This window comes from Cryptomeria japonica, chromosome 9 (genome assembly GCF_030272615.1).
Source record: "Cryptomeria japonica chromosome 9, Sugi_1.0, whole genome shotgun sequence".
Classification (NCBI taxonomy): Eukaryota; Viridiplantae; Streptophyta; class Pinopsida; order Cupressales; family Cupressaceae; genus Cryptomeria; species Cryptomeria japonica.
The window spans coordinates 28,728,806-28,749,365 of record NC_081413.1 but is presented as its reverse complement, the minus strand read 5'-3'; positions in this window follow the sequence as shown (position 1 = coordinate 28,749,365).

Genomic DNA, 20,560 nt, shown 5'->3' with positions numbered 1-20,560 from the left:
CAATCCATTTGTAGTTTGTGTGGTTTGCACAAGTGTAAAAATGCCCTGGTGAATGTCATATCAAAATTCTTCTTCCGGGCTATTGTTGGTATAAAAAGAAAGATATCTTTCAAATTTCAAGCTCCTGCCACTCTGTTTGATCGGTTTTCCAAAGGGTTTCTTGAGGCATCTTTTCAATCTTCTGCACTTTCATTACCGTATCAGTAGATTGTGGCCATTTTCACGAGCGCACCATTTGTATCCTGTCAGAATTTTGGTCAAACTAAGAATCCAAAGATTTAATATGTACTTCAAGGTACTTGTGTTTCAAATTTGAAGGTCTATGGAGCTCATTTGATATTTTTAAGAAAGGCATCATGTGTTGCTAGAACATTGACTTCATCAGGTCCGTAGTGTCGAAAAAGCCAGTTGGGCATTTTCGGAAATTAATATCTCTTCACTCGGGACTCGTCTTGAAAAACTGTTTCGTAGAGTTCATCCTTGTATATTAGAGTACACGCCTGTCAGATGGTGAGGTCTAGACAGGTGGTTTGACCACTTTGAAAATTACGTCTTCGCAATTAAATGCGAAAATGTGGCGCAAGTGCCTAAATGTTGCAAAACTCAGTTTGATGATCCGAAAATGGTGTTGATCGATTCCAGAGGTAAGTTTAAGGTTCCTGAGTTATTTTAGAGGCCAGTTGTATCAAAACGAAAAAAAATTTAGTCGGACCCACTTTGGGGCCCGACCTGGCTCATGCCCGTGCATTATTTTTAATGGCGAAATAGTCTTAATTCAGAGTAATGCATATAACTACCAGCTTGACTGTAATTGACATTTTGTTTTGGAGAGAGGATTTCATTCTATTCTTCTAATTGGACAAAGAGAAAAAGTTTTCAAACAATGCAAGTGTCAAGCGTAAAAGCCAAGTTCCACACCTTCTAGTAGCATTTTCTGAATATAAGGGGCAGCGATTAAAACATGGAGAAAATGCAATGGCTGGGCATTGAAACTTGCAGCAAGTTCATTGGCAGGAGTGAAATATGTTGTTGAAAGATAATTAAAATTTCAACAAATGCATTGGCAGCCATAAGGCCCAGCAAAAATCCTCCCCTCTTCATGGCACATGGTGTGTGCAGCAGCTTTTAATAAAAATCAAACAAATGCAATGTCGCTGGTGCAGAATGTTTTTCCCCCTCCCACATTGGACACAGCAGCAGCAAACAAGTTTCAGCAAATGAAATTCGCAGGGTAATGTGGCAGCCAATAGATAACTTCATGCAAATGTACTTGGTAGACATGTGAGCCAAAGTCCTCCTTCTACGTGGTGATTTACCAAGGCAAAGGAATTCTTCAGCAATGGGTTTGCAAAACAGTCTTCAGCTATCGTCTCCTCCCTCATGTGCCCTCATTTCTCTTTTCCCTGTTGGATGTGAAGTTGAAGAAGGCTCTTAGAGGAAAATGCTCACATGGTGGTCAAAGGGACAACAGTCTAGCCCCTCTCACATGGCATGTTTGAAGCTACATAAAATTTGAAGTAAATACAAACAGCAAGTGCAATGGGCATAAAAGCCAATTTCCTCCTTTGCATGGAATATGGAGTGGATGGTAATGGACGTATTTGAAGCATCCAAAGTCTCTCCTCTGCGTTTGGTATGAAGCAAGGCACATTATAAACTCCAACAAATCCACAGGCGCCATTAAAACTTTCAAGAAAAGCTTAGAAAGTGCAGTCTCAGGCTTGAGCATTAATCCCACAAAGACTGGGAGATGTAACTTTTTGGTATTTAAGTATAAGGCCCCACATATCTAATATGTCAAAGCCTCAAGAGGCTTTGACGGATGGTACTCAAGGGTGCTCAAGCGGACCCCACGTGCACCGGTGCGCCTCCTGAGGTAACCGAAGAGGCTGACTGGGCAGTGACAGGTGGACCCCACGCAGGCACGGATCTTGAGGCAGGCAGATGAGTTTTGCAGGAAACAAATGGCTTAACTAGTGAGCATGTTCCAAAAAGATCGACAGTGCATGTGGATTCATGAAGGGAAGATGCATGCCAAATACCCTTCGTGAAATAGCAAAAAACCATGTGCACGAAAATCAAGGTAAAGATTGAGCAAGTCCGGAAAGATCCAATAAGTCGCGTGATTTTGGAGCTCAAAGATGCATGCCAGTTACCTATCATGAATGGCAAAAGCCAAGTGGCAGGTCCATCAAGCGGGTCCTGATGAGGTGGTTGTCCAGTGGCGGTGACATGGTGCACAGGTGGCAGACACATGGCGATGACGTGGCGATGAGCAAGCAGCTTGGTGGCGGACATGTGGTGGATGGATGAGGTGTCATCCGAGGTGGTGCCCAGTGGACCCTGCAAGCCAATCAAAGACCGCCACATAGTAGGGCGCAGGGCCAAAATCAGAGTAAAAATCTAAGTTAAATTATATAGTTGAAACTATATAAAGAATTCAAAAATTTAAATGATTGGAGGCACATGAGTGATTAATTCGCTCAAAGGCATATTGTTGGCCAAAATATGAAGTATTATATATTGTCGGAAAGCTCTCAAGATGAGGAATGCATTTGTGGAGTTAGTTTCAATAGATATGGGATATGTTGAGAAGAGTTTCCATGGGAAAGAAGAAGATATTTTTGCAGTTAGGGACAAAGGAGACACTTGGCATGTTCTGATGGATTCTGATCTTTTTCCCTCTCCTTCTTATTCCCAATTCTTATCAATTGTAGGGGTTCCAATTTTTGAGATATTTTCTCCAAGGGAGAAATCCAAAATTGTAGGTTCCAATGATGGCATCTTTTTACTTTTGCAAATGACAGTGTGTTCTTCGAGGTTTTCAATGTTTTCTTTGTTGTAAGTTTTGTTTCAGTTTGCAAGTTTACACATATGCAAGGCATGTGTGAGTTCCCACAAAATTGTCTCCAAAATACCATTCAAGTTCATACAATTTTATTTTATCAAGGGTAATTTGGATTTGTTTCTTTCAGTCTTCTCTGAGAGTGTAATGTGTGTGTTTTGGGTATTCTTCAAGGAAGGATTTAAATCTTGAAATCCCACATTAGTGATTTTGAGTGTGTAAATTGGATATGTATGAGTATGGTTTTGTGACAGAGTAGAGGATTGTGTTAATTTAAGACATTAGTACATGAGAATTTAATATGGAAAATAACTTGTAACTGAGATCTCTCTTTCAGTTTTATGCATGACTTTGTGGCCTGGATAAGGCACTAATCTTTTGTAACATTGAAGGGTTGTCAGAAAATCAATTTAAAATCCAATCAGAATATCTTTTTATGTTTTATGTTGTGTGGAAGTGTTCCACCTATCTCATGTTCAAACTTGTTGAGTTGTCAATGTAGATTTAGCCTATCTACAGTACCCTCCTTGTTTTTGAACCTTTTATGAGATCTCTCTGCTTTTATTTGATGTTGTCATATGTGGGTAAATGAGTCTGATTTAGAGCATCAAAGGGTGTCCCCCCCTAGGTCTAGTAGAACCTGAAGTGCAGGAGGATCATTAGGATCCTATGTTATGTTGTCCAAGCCCTGAAGTGTTTCATTGATTGAGATTGGCTATCTCATAGATAGATTTGCAGGTGTTCTTGGGTTAATCATTTTTGATGAACAACATAATGGATCCACAGGTAGTTAACAACTCATGAATATTTATCTGCTTGTCCTCCTCCATAGCTAATAATCTTCTAGCATCTAAATTATCATATAACTATGCCAATATTTGATTTTCAAATTCCAACAAAGCTTTCTTATATATATATCCAAATATAACAAAACTGTTTCCTCAACATTTCTTTGTTCATCATTATCTAAATGCTCATAATAAAATTGTACATTTTTCAACATACCATCCTTAGTAATTTCATCTACCAATTCTGCACAAGTCTTGGGTGGAATAATAGATAAATTACCCATAATAAGTGAAATATTTGTGTCATCCATATTCTTTCTTCTTCCAGTAGTGAAATGTTCCCTTCTTCTCTCCTTTGATCTTCCCTATGTTAATTAACATCTCATCTAACATCCTTCCACAGAGATATAACTTCTCATTTTCCCTCATGATCTTATGTGTTGCATAAATGTAGGAGCTAGAAATAGAGTTCAGATGGCTTGATTGAGTTACCTTGTATCCAATAATCATGCTTCCAAATCTGATGTCTCTATCTGTGATGGTGCTAACCCTCATCGATCATCGGTCTGAAGTTGCACCAATGAGCTTGTTAACTTGATCATTACAAATCTTCTTCTTCAAACGTTGACCAATCTATGACAAACCGATGATGGCCTTGATGGCCTCCTTCAAGATCTTATAAGGTCTGTCCAACCAGATGAATTCTCCATGCACTATATTCAAACATATATGACAATCTCATCCTCAAATCTAGGAATATCCAAAATGTCGGTAAACCCTAGAACCTCAATGTGTTTGTACTCAGGCTTGATCTTTCTAGAATCTCCCATTAACTCACTCATATACATGCTCTTAATATCGCCGATTCCCAAATCCTCAATGTGGCAGTGAATGTATTCTCTGACATCTTCCACATATACAACTCCTTTTGGGACATAGGAAAAAGCACCAACTGAATCATCCAAGGTGGCAATATGTGGACATCATTTGAAAATCGGCCTAGGACGGTCCTTTACCTCAACAATAGTAGGATTTGCAATAAAAGTAGGTGTAGAGGATGATCCTGCTTCCATGATGAAAGGTAATATCGATAAGTACCTGAGAAATAGTTATCGGTGAAACCCTAAAGAACTCTTCTGATCGCTGGTGAAATTGCTCAAGAAGATATCGAATCACACTGAATTGTCTTAGACTCGCTCTAAATCGCTCTGAATTGCTTTGAATGCAAAGTGATCAGAAATGAAGTGGATTCAACCTTTTATCCTTCAAGAAACCCTAATCCGTCATTGATATGAATGACTACCAGTGAAATATACCAAATCTTAGTCGAACATCTCCATGTCGGATAAGCATTTCCAATGTCTGGAACATCTTCTAAAACCTCTTCCCGAGGCTTAAGCAGTATTAACATGAAATGTTTCCTACCCCTAAGGCATCTGCCTTATTTACTAGATGAGCTTCCTGTCAATCTAGGAGCAACCTCCTCTGCCAGTTGAGTAACCAGAGCATTTCCATCTATCGATTGATCATCTAACTTCTTGACCCATTTCTTGATATGATCTTTCCGGATTTCATTGACCTTCTTGTTTCCTTTATCATTTGATCCATCATTATTAACTAGTGGATTTTTTCTTCTATAGATCTTAGCTATATGTCCAACCTTGTTGCATGCATAACTTGTAACATTGTTCTTTAGAATTGCTTTGCTAAAACTGGTATAATTGCTTGACCTGCACTAATTAGCCATATGTCCAAATTTTCTACATGCATAACATTTAACATTCATTCTGCAATCTTCTGTCTTATGACCATACTTATTACATTTAGATTACTGACTGGGAGCAAAATTATAGTCCCAATTTGCTCTATTTCTACATTGCCTAGCCATGTGACCAAATCTATTACAAACAAAACATCTACCATTAAATTTGTAAGCATTAAGCTACCTTATCGGTGCCTTCTAGTTTTGATCTTCATTAGCAGTATTGGAGCTCTGACCTTGTTCAAATCCAAGTCCACTGGAATCTCATGTCTTTGACTTTTCAATAATTCATCAAGTTGTGCTGAACTAACCTTGAATTTTTCTTTGTACTCACTTGTAATAGTCAGATTATCTCTTAGAATTATCATTTCACTCAAGTTCTTGTTCATTACTTTGGGATTGCACTAAGTTTTTTCTCAACATATCATTTTCTTGAACCAACTGGATGCATTCTTCAGATCTATCTTTCATAGATCTCCCAAGGTTTTATTCATTCATCTTCCAGTCTTCAATCTCCTTTGATATCCTCATGGTTAGGGCTTGTATTTCATTCCTCATGACAATGTTCTCCTAACTCATATTCTGACATCTTTCATTAAGGTTATCTTCCTCATCATTATCCTGATTTTGCAGAAGTTCCTTCCTCCTAGCTTGAACAGATGACAGCCTCTCCTGTAGGATAAGAATGAATTCCTGAGAAGAATTCAATTCATCTTGTAACTTCAAGTTCTTCATCGTTTCAGCATCATAATCTTAAAGTGCTACCTCAAGTAGCTTCTCCAAACTCTTATCCATGGATTCTGGATTTAGGATCTTCCTCAAGCTGTTAAATTCCTCTGAGGCACAAGGCTCTGATACCAATTGTTAGAATCCAAGAACACTAAGAGGGGGGCTGAATCAGTGTTCTACCAAAATGATCAGTTTTAACCTTATTAAAACATGCATTCACCAATCGGTAAACTAGTACATATAAGAATGAAAGAAGTAAAGTAATTAATAAGCCAATCACATAAATGAATACCATAACACACAAAAATATATGTGGAAAACCTCAAACAAAAACCATGGTGGGATTTGTGACCCACAATATCAATCCACTGGTCATATGAAGAGATATTACAAAATATAGGGACCTGCACTTGCAGAAAAGCTTACAGCCTAGAGCACACTACTCATCACAAAAGATTCTCACTGACTACATAAAAATATAGACTACAATCCAGAAGAATGAGTGAACTGCAATGATAGCATCTCCTATGCCTGAATACAATTCGAGTTAAATCTTTGACTGTTCCAGTTCTAAAACCCTAAACCCTTACTGGAATAACCTCTTTCATAAAATTCCTCATATACATGAACTTTGCATTACAAAACATCATCACATTCTCCTATAGCAAAAATTATCTAATCAACTGACCTATATACCCTTACAATCCTTCATGTCTTATGTCGGCTTACATAGATAATTGCAAAATGAATATACATGTCGGCTCAATTACATATATACGTGAATATCAAAATCAATTATTGATTTGTGGATCTCCCAAAATGATGTCATCCTCCAATACCTATATCCTAATGAAGTCATGTCAACCTACAATGTCGGTGCCCATAGAATTCTTCCTACCGGTGAAGTGTCTATCGGTAAACAACCAAACCAAAATATGAAAGTCAGAACATATTGCCATCAATGACAACATTGAAACCAATCAAATGAGTGTCAATTGCCAACATTATCAACAATCATAGGTTCTCAAAGGGTATCCTACATATTTCCATTTTTGGAACATAAAAGGGTGTGTTTGGGCACATAGGAAATCTTTTTGGGGTCCTATTTCTTTAAACAGCTTAATTTTTTGAGCAGTACATTGTGGTACTATTATTTTTTCTTAGCTATTTTCCAAAAACATATTTTTGCAATGAAGAGATTGAAAATATATGGCTAACTAATGCATAAAACAAGAATTCAAAACATAATTATAATCATATACTTTCATTTCTTCATGGTTGAGCTAAACTAGAGGTGCCCTTCTCCAACTAATTTCCTCTTTTGATGTTGATTGGAGGAATGTGTTTTCTCAAACCAATAGCATGATAGTATGATAGGGGTGATTGAATGATGAAAAGGGCAACATAAGGATAGCATATGAAGAGATGATCAAAATGAGACAAGAGGCCTTAAATTATATATTTTTAATGAGGAAAAAAAATGACTGTGATACAATGATTAATAGATGGCTAAGGTTGATTGGGAGTGATGGCATGGATTGAGAGCTTAGCTTTGTAAAAACTGTCACAAGGAGGATGGAGGTGTAAGAGCTACGTGTACTCACACATGTTTGGTCACACATTGGGAAGTGTAATGGATGGAAATAAGGTCCACTAGCTTATGCATGCAAACTAGGAATAAAACCTGTTTCACAATTATTACATTAAAAGGAGAATGAACTAAATAAATTCAACCTCAATTTTATTAGGAAGAGGGATAAATACATATTAGATTCCACTCCTTTTGATTGAGTTATGAAAGATGTAAATTGAATGCTAGATCTAGGCCTAAAGATGGAAAATTGACATAAATTAACATTAACAAATAATTTCAAATTTGATATGCGAATGTAAATATATATCTAGAATGACGAAATAACTAAAACTTGTGTCTAGAATCTGAGCTTGACAATGCAAGATAATGGTGCTCTGAGTGACCCTATCGTCAAGAATGTCAAACTCAAATAAAAGTAACTTTTTCAAAACCGAATTGTTTCTCAAAATCTAACCCAAAAGTTTTGCCAAAAATTTGTCAGACATAGTTGTGTAAGGAGACCTTGTCCTTTTCTTTTAATGCTTACAAAATCTAGACCTAATTTTTTCTATCTACTCTACATAATTTTTCAATTACAACTCCTAAACCTATAACCTGCATCTGCAAAAGAGGGAAAGATGGGGAAATGGGTATGCCTAGGTCAAAACCTCAAGTTTGGAATTAACCTTTGAAATTGAATTAGAATGTTGAATATTGTATCTCAGATCTATTGTAGGTGATTGAAGGTTGATGATGTGATGCTCTTTGAATGTGATTACAAGTGGATGCAATAACATGACATGACAAGACAAGACATGAATGACCTAATCATAAAAAAATGCTTGCATGAAGATTGATGTAATTTTCTACTCCATGATTAATAGATCTTGAGGGATGCTTGAAGAATATGGAGGAATGAAATGTCACCTTGATGCTTGAAAATGTGTGTACTTGAAGATGGATGATAATTAATGCTCTAAATAGGGTTCTAAAGGTATTTTTCTGACTAGGTTTACCTCCAATAGTCAAATTAAGATATTGTGATCCAAAACCTACTAGCAGGAAGTGGGCACTAACATGTTCATATTTGGGAACTAGTTAGGGGAAAAAGGGTACCCCATATGCCCTTGTTTAAGACAAAGGAACCACAAATTCCCTTGTCCACCCAGCACATGGTGAACAAGCCAAAGATAGGGTACACTTAGCTCAAGATAAAGAGACAAATCACCATGCAAACAAATGAAATTAATTTCAAAGTGAAAAGGCCAAAAATGAGTTTGGATAAGAGCTAAAATGTGTCACACTAAAGGAGTACAAAATGTGGTGTAAATAATACAAGGGTACAATTTATGTTGCTACATTTAGCCCCACTTTAGCAAGGGTATGAGCCTATGTGCATACTCATGGTAAAGTAGATGCGAGAGAGAGAGCGAGAGAGAGAGAGAGAGAGAGAAGAAAATGAGAGCAATATAACAAGGAGATAAGACATCACTAAATTTTAAGGGAAAGCCCCCAAGCTTAGGATCTTAACTCACCAAATCACATGCAAGGACATAAAAAAACAAAGAAAAAATATACAAAAGGAAAAGTAGAAAAACAAAGAGAAAAGACAGACAAAAACAAAGGCTCAAAGTCAACAAGTAGAAGAGACCTGAATAATCAAAATGTCTCAACAGCTAATATTATTCGTGGACTGCTATTGCAAGAGAACAAGTGATCATATAGATAGATCAAGAGAATGCATTGACTTATGAACCATGATCCAATAAATAGAAACATATGTTATGTTATAGGTTCATGGGTAAAGGAGAAAGGAAACATGGATTTCATAGCCTAGCCAGTTGTGTTATGGTAGGGGAGTCATGTTGGATACGAGTTGGATAGTGTGTAAGGGGTGTTTCAAGATTGACTCATATTAAAGTGTGTGGTGGAGATTGTTTATTTCTCATGAGTGAGAATAAATTTTCATCAGTAAGATGCTTAAAGTTTTTCAATGAAGTGATGATGCCAAGATAAGACAAAGTGAAGTTGGTCAAAAGGATTCAAATTTCATTCATAGTTGTTGATCTTTTTAGATCAATGATGGAGTTTTAAACTTACACACCTGCCCTTTTGGATTCATAAAATCTCATATGAAGCATATTAATGATGGATAGGCAATTGAATTCCAACTGTTTTTCCTTTTCACAAACAAAAAATGCAACTGAAGGTGGAAGCAGTGAAGTGGGGCTTAATTTATTGAATTTTAGAGGCTCCAAGTTCACCCAATTAGCGATTTAGAGTAGTAACTTAATTCTTTCTTATAAATCTATTATAGATTGTGTTTTTAAAAGTGTAAGAGTTGAAAGGAATTAAGCCCTAACTAGGACACCTAGGCAAATTTGTTAGGTTTTCTTGTGAAATATAAAAGCAAGTCGACCTCATCAAGGGCCTACGCATCTAAGGCTCTGAAGCATAAAATACAAAAGGAGTAGAATTTGTATGATGACTTAGTAGCTCATTTACCAGGATCTTCCCATAAGCCCAAGACTCAAGTTGTTATCCCAAAGTTTGTTGATTCACAAAGAAGATGCATGGAGAGCTACATGTCGATTAGGGACCACAACATATTTAGGTATTTTTATATGAAAACAAAGAATCAACAACTAGAATGTAATTCATGGAGATTAGGGTTATCAAAGAAATTGCTAAAAATTATGATAGCCAGAACAAATTTATTAAAGGTAAACCACTAGGATTATGTTGCCCATAAACCAAGAGACAATTTTTGAAGTATTTGACAAGAGGGACTATGTGGGATATGACTTAAGGATTGAATTTGGTAGCCTTAGAATAGAATATAAAAATACTGAGGGGATGTATAGGAGAAAATGATTGCCACTACATAGGCCTACAATTGGCACCTTATAGTGTTGAATTGTTCCATAAATACTTCCAAATGACCTATTATGCCTTGTGTCAAGTACTTGGTTATGAGGGGAGTTTGTAGGTGCCTGAGCAATTGATGTTGTTAGCTTGTGATCTTCAAAGTGTTACAGATGATCGACCTTTTCACTACACCCAATTTGTTGTAGAAGGGATTCACAATGTTTTCGTCAATATTAAAATGGATGGGTCATTTTTAACATTCAAATGGTATTCACTTTTTATGCACATTCTTTTGTTTGAGGGACAAAAATATAATACTTGGTCAAGTGACTTGCATGTTAAAATGTTTGATGATAGAGGATTCAAGAAAAAAGTGCAATTGTGGATTTCCCTATGGGATTGTGAGTATAATCATGCTCAATATTTGAATTTTGAAGAACATTGTATGCAGAAGGTATAGAATATCCTCGATCATGATGCCCCTAGATTGTCATACAAAATAATGAGGTTTTTGAGACAAAAGGGGAGGGACCAATAAATTAAAGTTAATATTGACCATAATTGGGTTGACTAGTACATGATAACAAGGAAATATGCTTGTATTAGAGTGTATGGATTTCGAGGTCAACCACACAAACTACCTATGATAGTATCAGGTAGGTTAGAAATTTTGTAGATCATATGGTAGATGTATCAATCATCAGTCCCATTTAGAAAGCATATCAACGGCTCCTTCTTTCCTATGTATCTATGTATGGGTGACTTTCATATTAATGGAGTCTTGGTCTTTGAGAAAATGATCAGTCTCTTAAATACATACAATTTTCCATTGTGGACTTTGATCTAGAAGGCTATATTATTTTTGCTAGAAAGTATATATGTTTGGGAGTATACCCAAAAAAGTTTCCCTTTAAAGAGGAATTGTTTAGGAATTGTTGTACATATGAAGAAGGAAAGTAGAGATCATCAACATACGGGAGGGTTCAAAAAATATAAAATGCCAAGATGCAAGCAGATCCCTCTTACCAAGGTGCATTTTTTAATGAGGATGATCAAATCAAGAGGATGGATTTGCTCATTCAAAATGATTGTACATTAACATCTAGTCAACCCATTCCTTCCTCACCTTCACCAAGTTTCTCATCTATTGGAGGATCTAGAGCTATTACACAAATGACCCAAATGTCTCCTTCTTCTTCAAGTGGAATTGAGAATCTAGATGTCACAAGATGTTGGTGAAAGTGTTGAACACTATTAAGAAGAAGTGTTGCAGCAAGAGCTTCAGTAACCATACTAGCCACCTACTAACCAATAAGATGACATAATTGAGATTGTTGACTACCTTACTGAAGATGTAAGAAAGAAGACTTCGAAGGGTTTTATTTCTGACGATTCTTAAATATTAATTCAGAGTTTAAATTATTTATTCATAAGATGAATAGATAGAAGCTCATTAAGAAATTGAATAATATCTCCCTAGAGTAGATAGATTAGATTGCCAAATAGCATAGGGAGGAAATAAAGAAAGAGCTAAAGGATATGACTCCTAAGAAGGGGAGACAATTTCTTAAAGAAGTAGGGTGTCTATTTCTCCTACGGGTGGATATGCCATCTTGTATTGCTTTTGACAATCTAAAAAGATATGATTGCGTCATTGTTAGAGTAAGTGATGAAGGGGTGGATAAGTTATGCTACAATTTTGACTTCAGACCTACTAATAAAAAAATTTCGACATGGTTTCTCTATCTTCCAAGGAAAGGAATGATTACAATTGTTGGTCCACAACAAATCTTAGGGTAGTTCATGGTTTACTGAATGCAATATGTGTCTGTAAACACCTAAAATTGTCTTGTCTAATTAAATAAATATTTTTATCTATTTAATTAATTCATTAATCCTCTTCTAAGCCTTTCCTCATTTAAATAAATACTTTTATTTATTTAAATTGTCCTTTTCCTAAATTAAATAAATATTTAATTTATTTAATTGATCCCACTTCCTCTATTAATTAAATAAATCTTGATTTATTTAATTAATTCATTAGCCTTTTCTACCCATGACACATGTCATTCATTTCTTAATTCTTCTCTTACCTACCCCTTTTATCATTTAATTATTTCCTCTACCTACCCTTTAATCTTAGTCAACCATTTATCTTTACACCTTTTAATCTTATCCCTCCATTTCCTAAAGTGCCTTCTATATAAGAGGATACTCTCCTTCATTATCAACCCTAATGAATGAGCATTATAATCAATCTTATGCAATCAAACCTTCTTGCAACCAAGCTATCAACCACATTTTCGTTCTTTATCGAGCTCTTGTGCCCACATAAAATCTGAGAGCAAATATATCAAGCAAGATCAATGGAGATAGGAAGAGATGGAGATTGAAACCCTACTAGACATGTGAATGGTATATTTGATTTGTTTTTGTTGATTTCCGTGGTCTTAGGTATCTTCATTAGTGTATGGTGGATTGCTTTTATTGTTATACTAGAGTTTTGTGGTTGGATCCGTTTTAGTCTTTCAATATTGTTATTTCCATTATCCACTTTTCACCATATACATTTTGGCATGCCCAGTGGGACTCTTGTCCCTTTATTTTAACATTTTGTTTGCATATTTTGTGTTTTTCAAAGTTGGAGGCTCAACATGCAACAATTTTGTGCTTTTCTACGTCTGAGATAGATCTGATCACATTTGCATTATGTTTCTGAATATGAGACTGCTATTTTTGCGTTTTTGATTTTCTACTAATTTTGCACACCTATAACCTTGAAATCGCATCTGCGCAAATTATTATCGCGTTTTTGTCATAAAATCGTGTCTATGTTTCATAAAACTATGTTTTTGTTCTTGCAGGGTTTTTGCTCAGTTTTGCATTTGGAGGTTGCTGAAATTGCATCTCTGATCTATCTTGTCACATCTGTGCTCAGAAGTTACGTATGTGTATGTTTCTGTGGCATTTTTGTTTTGCTCATTGTTTGTAGGTTTCAGATCTAGAAATTGCATTTGTGATCTATTTTTGTGTCTGGGTTTTCAGTTTTTCACTTTTGCTTTTGATTAGGTTTTCAGATTTGGTTTTTAAGACTAACCTCTTTTGATCTGACTAACGAAGTGGTGCAGCTATCTAAAAAGGATAAAAACATCTTGTCGAAGGCCCCTATTTCACAAAGTCTTTTGGATCTAAAATTTACCTAGCTTGTGTGCTTGTAGGAGGGGTATTATTTCACAACTACTAACAAGTTTGGTGTAAGACCTTTGGAAAATATTTGATTTTAAAAATTGCTTGCCTTGTCTTCTTTAGTCTAGCAAAATATTTGAATGACCCAAGTGGTAACAAGCTAAATTCAAGCTCTTCCAAGCCAATATAAATAAATGTTTTTGTGATGAAAGTTGCAAGCAACACATGTTGATTAGTTCATACCAACGATATGTCTCCCCATAAACCCTATAGAGAACAACCTCTATAGGTTGGGAGCCTTCCTTAATGGAGCATACATCGCTGCATGTATGGCCACTCGAACAGATGTCCTTACTAGACACCTTTTGTGTTAGAAGCCAAAAACCTTCTAGTTGTTGGCACAGGAGGTCGGACCTCTGAAGTGACTCACATTCTTACGATTCTTAGTAGAGATAAAAAGTTTGTCACAAGGATTTTTTTGTGGGGACTGGTGCTTGGCTTCCTAGGAGAAGTCAGTGTAGTGGAGGGGAATCAGTGGGGTCAATCACCTAAGTATCTACTCTAAATTACATAGCTTGGGTTAACCCCCCAAGTGAGATTCAATAACTATTGTCTCAGCCAGCCCTAGGATTTGTGGTTGCATGATCAAAATACTCAAACATTGTGTCTACCATGTTTTCAAGTGTATGCAAAAACATTTCACATCACACTCCACATTTGGGAACATTTTTGGATTCCTTGGACAAGACACTTTCAAACATTGAGTCTTCAATGTTATTGTGTCCTCTTGCCACAAAAAGAGAAAATATTGAGATTTGGTCAAATTAAACATCCTCAAAAATTGACAGAATTGAGCAAAGAACCAAAAACTAGCTGTGACTGTTAAAACTGTGTTTGTGTCTAGAAACCATGTCTGTGTAGTTCAGTAATGTGTCCATATCCAACAATAGAATCATCAACAAAAAATTGTCACATTTATAAGAAATTGTGTATGTGTTAGTTGAAATCACGCCAGTGTTGAGAAACCACATTTGTGCATAACAGAACTACGTTTTTTATTTTTAGATAAGATTGTCATTATCATCAATAAACCATGTATGTGATCACTATAACTATGTCTATGAGAAGAAGTCACGTCTGGGTCAGATAAAACTATGTGTGTGCTCAAAGTTGAAAGATTACAAGAAAAGTTTTTGAACAATAAGGACTTAAGTTTTTAGATCTAAAGAGCTTCTAACATTGCTTCCTATAGAGCTTCAGCTTTCATTCAACCTATCTTGGTCATATATACTCAATCATTTTCTTTCACTTGCATTTCCCTCACACATATCTTCCAAATTTGAGTCAAAAGATTACTTTTCTTGTCCTTGTCAAACTTTGCAAACATACTACAACACAACACTAGGTGAGTCCCGCATCAAGATCCATCATCTTAGGGTCTCATTTGGTCTTCTTGAGTCAAGGTCAACTTACCTCATCAAGAGATCCATCATCTCTTTGGAAGCCACACCTTACTCTCAAACATACATAACTGGAGTCAAGGTCAACTTACCTCATCAAGAGATCTATCATCTCTTTGGAAGCCACAACTTACTCTCAAACATACATACCTGGAGTCAAGGTCAACTTACCTCATCAAGAGATCTACCATCTCTTTGGAAGCCACACCTTACTCTAAAACATACATACTTCGGTCTTACACTCTTAGATATTGCAATTTTTCCCTAGATTCATCTACACTTCATACACCTCTTGGTCTTCCATAGTCTTTGCATTTTCATTCTACCTTTCATTTTGGTCAAGACTTTAGTCCATTTTTTAAACCCATTCACAAATGTCTAGAAGGGAAGCTGAAGAAGCTTTAAGGTCTTTAAACATGAGTACCTAGATTATTTTGATGAAGAATAATTCTACAATCAATTTTAACACCACAGTAATATACCAGACAATGACAACAATGACAATAACAATGGAAATGATAATGACAATGATAATGCATCCATGGATACTATAGAAGTTGAGGAAACTATCATGGATCCCCAATTTAAATAAATTAGTTCAAGAAATCATGAAAAGGGATAGACAATATTTCCTACAAGTCATGGCACAAAGTGGGACAAGACTGCCTCATAATTTTGATATATCACGGATTTTGGAGGATAATACAAATCAAATAAAACAAGTTAATACAAGACAAAGGAGGCCCAATAGTGGTGGTAAGAAAGAGTGTCTCATGCTTGAGTCACCTTCATCCCTATTTCAAAAACCTGAAATTCCAAACACATACACTCATTCTCATGCAAGTTATGATATAACCTCTCATGAACAACCCCGCAGTCATCTTTTCCCATGGAGAAGAATTACCACCATGCATGACCATGATGATATCCAAGATAATACCAATGCATACAATTACAATCAATCAAACATTGAAAATCATGACACGAGGATACCCTGAGTCAGATTTGGGGGCAATATCCAAGATCATTCTTATAACACCTCCTATCCTTATGGTCATGACATGTATCGACCTAGACCCTAGTGCTCCTCACTATAATACCATACCAAGTGGTCCATATCTAAGCTATAATTATGTCCCTCCTCCATATGAACACATCTATGATTAGTACCATCCATACATGCATTATATCCCTCCTCCTCCGCCCGATGGCTCAGGCATGGGACTAGCTCAAAGAGAAAATACACCACCCAAGAATGACTTGCAACAACAAATAAAGGACTTACAAAAGAAAATGGCAGACATAAGTGCACCAAAGCAACAGTACACAATGAGAGATATATGTCCTTACCCATTTGATAGAAGCATTCCAATACCTCCATTCCCTCCATATTTTGTAACACCAAAGTTTAATAAACACAAAGGCAAAGGGGATCCTAAGGTACACATAAGAAATTTTTTTACAGCTTGCATTGAGGTAGCAGGAGAAGAAACATACTTGATGAGATTCTTTCCACAAAGCTTAGGCAAACAAGCAATGGAATGGTTCTCCCAACTTCCACCTAGAATTAATTCATGGGGTGATCTAGCAGAGGCCTTCATACAAAATTTCTCATACAACATTGAAACAGATGTGTCAATAGCCACCTTATGCAATACCTAGGAGAAACATGGGGAATCTTTTGCTTCATTTTTATGATGGAGAGGTCTTGCTAGTCGAAGCTCTTGTGATATACCACAAAAGAAAATGGTAGAAATGTTCACATAAAACATCAACAAGGATATTGGATATGAGCTAAGAAAAGCATGTTTGTCTACCTTAAAAGAGGTCATTGAGAAAGGAATGGTGACAGAAAAAGTCCTTTTTGAACAAGATGTCATCAAGATATGCAAAGAGAACAAAGAAGAATCAAATGGGAAAGATAAAACCTACTTTTGGAACAAGAATAAGAACACAGTCAATGATGGGGTAGTAGATGCAAATGTTGTGAAACCTAAAATAACTTTCCCTAGTGTAAGTTCTTCTAACTCTTGAATGATCAAGTTAACAATCAAAGGCAATCAAAACCTCGAAGGAAATACACCCTATTGGTAGAGACAATTGAAACAACATTCAAGAAGTTAGTGGCAAACAAGCTCATAACACTACCAGATAATCCACCATATGAGCCAAAAGTAAAACCAAATTGGTGGAATGATGATGAATATTGTGAATATCACAAGAGTAAAGGGCATTTAACTAGCAATTGTCACAAATTGAAGAATATCTTACAAGATCTCTAACAAAGGTGACATAGAAGTTGATGGTCACACCTCCAATGAAGAGCATGCGATGTTTAATGAGCCATTTACTAAACATGACAAGGGAAAAGAAAAAACTACAGATAATCAAGCCAATTATACCAAGATTCCCTATGACTATGATTCTATATTAATCACATTTCAATGGACAATCATATTTCTACCATCATTATAAAGGACAAAACTCTTGAAGGTCCTACCCAAAGGAGTAAGGTTGTTTTGAAAGGAATTGGATCATCTTCTTTATCTTCTAAAGATGAAACCTCTTAATGTAATGTCACAACCCATCAAGATAAAGTCACCTTGCAAGGTGTCCCATCCAAGCCCATAGCCTCTTCATCCACAAATAATGAGTATTTCCTTGTATATCATCTAGGGAAGGCACCCTCCCTAATTTCCATCCTTGAGCTTTTACTCATATCTCCTGCACATAAAGCCATTCTTGACAAGACCTTGAGAGAGACCTCTGTACCCACTGATCTAAATGTGGACCAGTTTCAAGACATGGTGGGATACCTTTCCATTCCACATAGCCTCACATTCATAGAAGCTAACAATGCATCTGTAACCCAGCCTCATAATGCACCTTTACATATTGAAGCCTTTATCTATAAAAACCATATCAAATGAGTCTTGATAGATAGGGGAGCAAGTCTAAACATTTGTACATTGAACACTATTAAACAATTGGGATATTCTAAAAAGGTTGTGAATTATACACATGCAATCACCATAAAAACATACGATGACAAAGAGTGTTCATCCAAGGGCACAGTCACCTTACCTCTCAGAGTTGGGCCAATTATGAAGGATGTGGTATGTCAGTCCTTGATTTAGAGCTCACATACAATATACTCTTGGGACACCCATAGATTCATAAAATGAGATTTGTTCCCTCAACATATCATCAATGTATCAAGTTCCCACACAATGGAGTTGAAGTGACCACTAATGGTGATCCGAATCCATTCATATATTGCAACAACCTATGGTCAAAATCAGAAACAATAATACCAATCAATAGAGAGGCAACTCCATCATCCGCATATGTTGATCCTGAGTCACTAAAACCTTCAACATCAAAACAAGGTGAGCGTAAAGAGAAATACCAAGATAAAGGCATGAGTTTGTACACTCTAAATCAAACTATGTATCTAAGACAAGTAATGGATTCTCCAAAAGAGTATGGACAACCACATCCTTCTAAAAGGGTATCTATCATTAAACTGGAATGGGATCACTATATTTTAAAAGTGGGGTGAGATGGAAGAAGAGGACTTATACAAAATTCTTTACAAAGAACTTGAAGAAGATACACAAGATTATGTCAAGATACCATGTGAAAAGTATGGAAAAGGATTCAAAATCCTACAAAAATTTGGGTATGATAGTAAAAGCCCTCTTGGCCTAAGAAAGAATGTATCACTCAACCTTTGCAGCCAGAATTGACATTCAAAAATCAGCACTCAAAAGGGCCTGGTTTCATACCTTTCAGGTTAAGCACTGACAAATATGAAAAAACATTGAAAATCATAGACTCTAATGATCAATAAGAAAAACTCTATTCCACTAACTCCAATGAGTGGGAATGGGGTTCAAACAAATCATCTAGTGATTATGAGCTCACTAAAACATTTAGAGAACCAGGTGAACCCACAAAGGAAGAGGATTTCTATAAAAAATTTAGGGTTGGTCAAACTACTTCAAAATCTATAGCTCAAAGGGAGGATAATAAAGGAAAAACTCTCGAGGATCCCAAACAGTATTCGTTTCTAGGTTCTAGGTCGAAATCATGAAGAGTGAGGACTCCCATTGCTGAATGCACTTCTAGTGATGCCAATTTGGATTCGTTTACGATCGAGATAGATGAGGAGAGTGCTAGTGATGACCTTAATAATTACCTTGATATACTTAAAGATAATCGTGTCTTTACCCTTACTCCAGGTGACTTTGAAAATATTGATGGCCTTCCCTTATTCACCCACAACTCATTGAGTGGGACCATGAATGACCTTTACAATAGACACATTTCAAAATGATGAGGCTTTCATAGATTACCTGGGCATATGAGATGATCTTCCACTTGGGGACCATAAAGTGAGATACACTATAGAACTCAACAGTGTGGCATACTTTGGTGAGGGTGTTGGGCCTTCTAGTCACAAAAGTATAAAAATAAAAATAAATCATGAGTCTTATGGTGAAAAGCACATTGTGGCGCTATCTGACTCTAAAAAAGTAAAAAGAAAGGGTGTATCTGAGGGTGAAAACCTCTCTGAGGCACCCAAAGATGGAAGGCTTGACATCCTCCCGACATCATATGAGGAGAAATTATCTATGTCGGTAGAAGATATTATCAAAACAAACATTGGCACAGAAGATATTCTGCATAACATATTATTGGCACAATCCCTGGCAGAAAGAGAAAGGCCAAAGTTCATAAGCTTCTTCACAGAACAACAAATCAATTTTACATGGTCATATGCAGATATGCCTGAGTTGGACTTTGATCTAGTAATGAACCATTTAACAATTAAACCATGAGAAAAGCCAGTGAAACAAAAATTAAGGAAAATACATCCACAAGTGGCATTATTAGTAAAGGTAGAACTTAAGAAACTACTAGATGTCAGATTCATAAGACCAAATGATTACCCCGAGTGGATCTCTAACATAGTACCAGTCAGCAAGTCAAATTGCAACATCAGAATATGTATAGATTTCAAAGACATCAACAAAGCTTGTCCTAAAGATGACTTTTTGTTGCCAAATTTATCGACTTGATATTGAATCTTACAGTTGGTCATGCAATGTTATCTTTGATGAATGGATTTTCTAGCTATAACCAAATAAAAATTGCACATAAAGACCAGCACAAAACAGTATTTACTCGTCCTTGTGGAACTTTCTATTGGAATGTCATGCCATTCAGACTAAAGAATGTGGGTGCCACATACCAAAGAGCTATGACTACCATCTTTCATGACCTTATGCATGTAACTGTGGAGGATTATGTCGATGACCTCCTAAGAAAAACATTAAAAAGAGA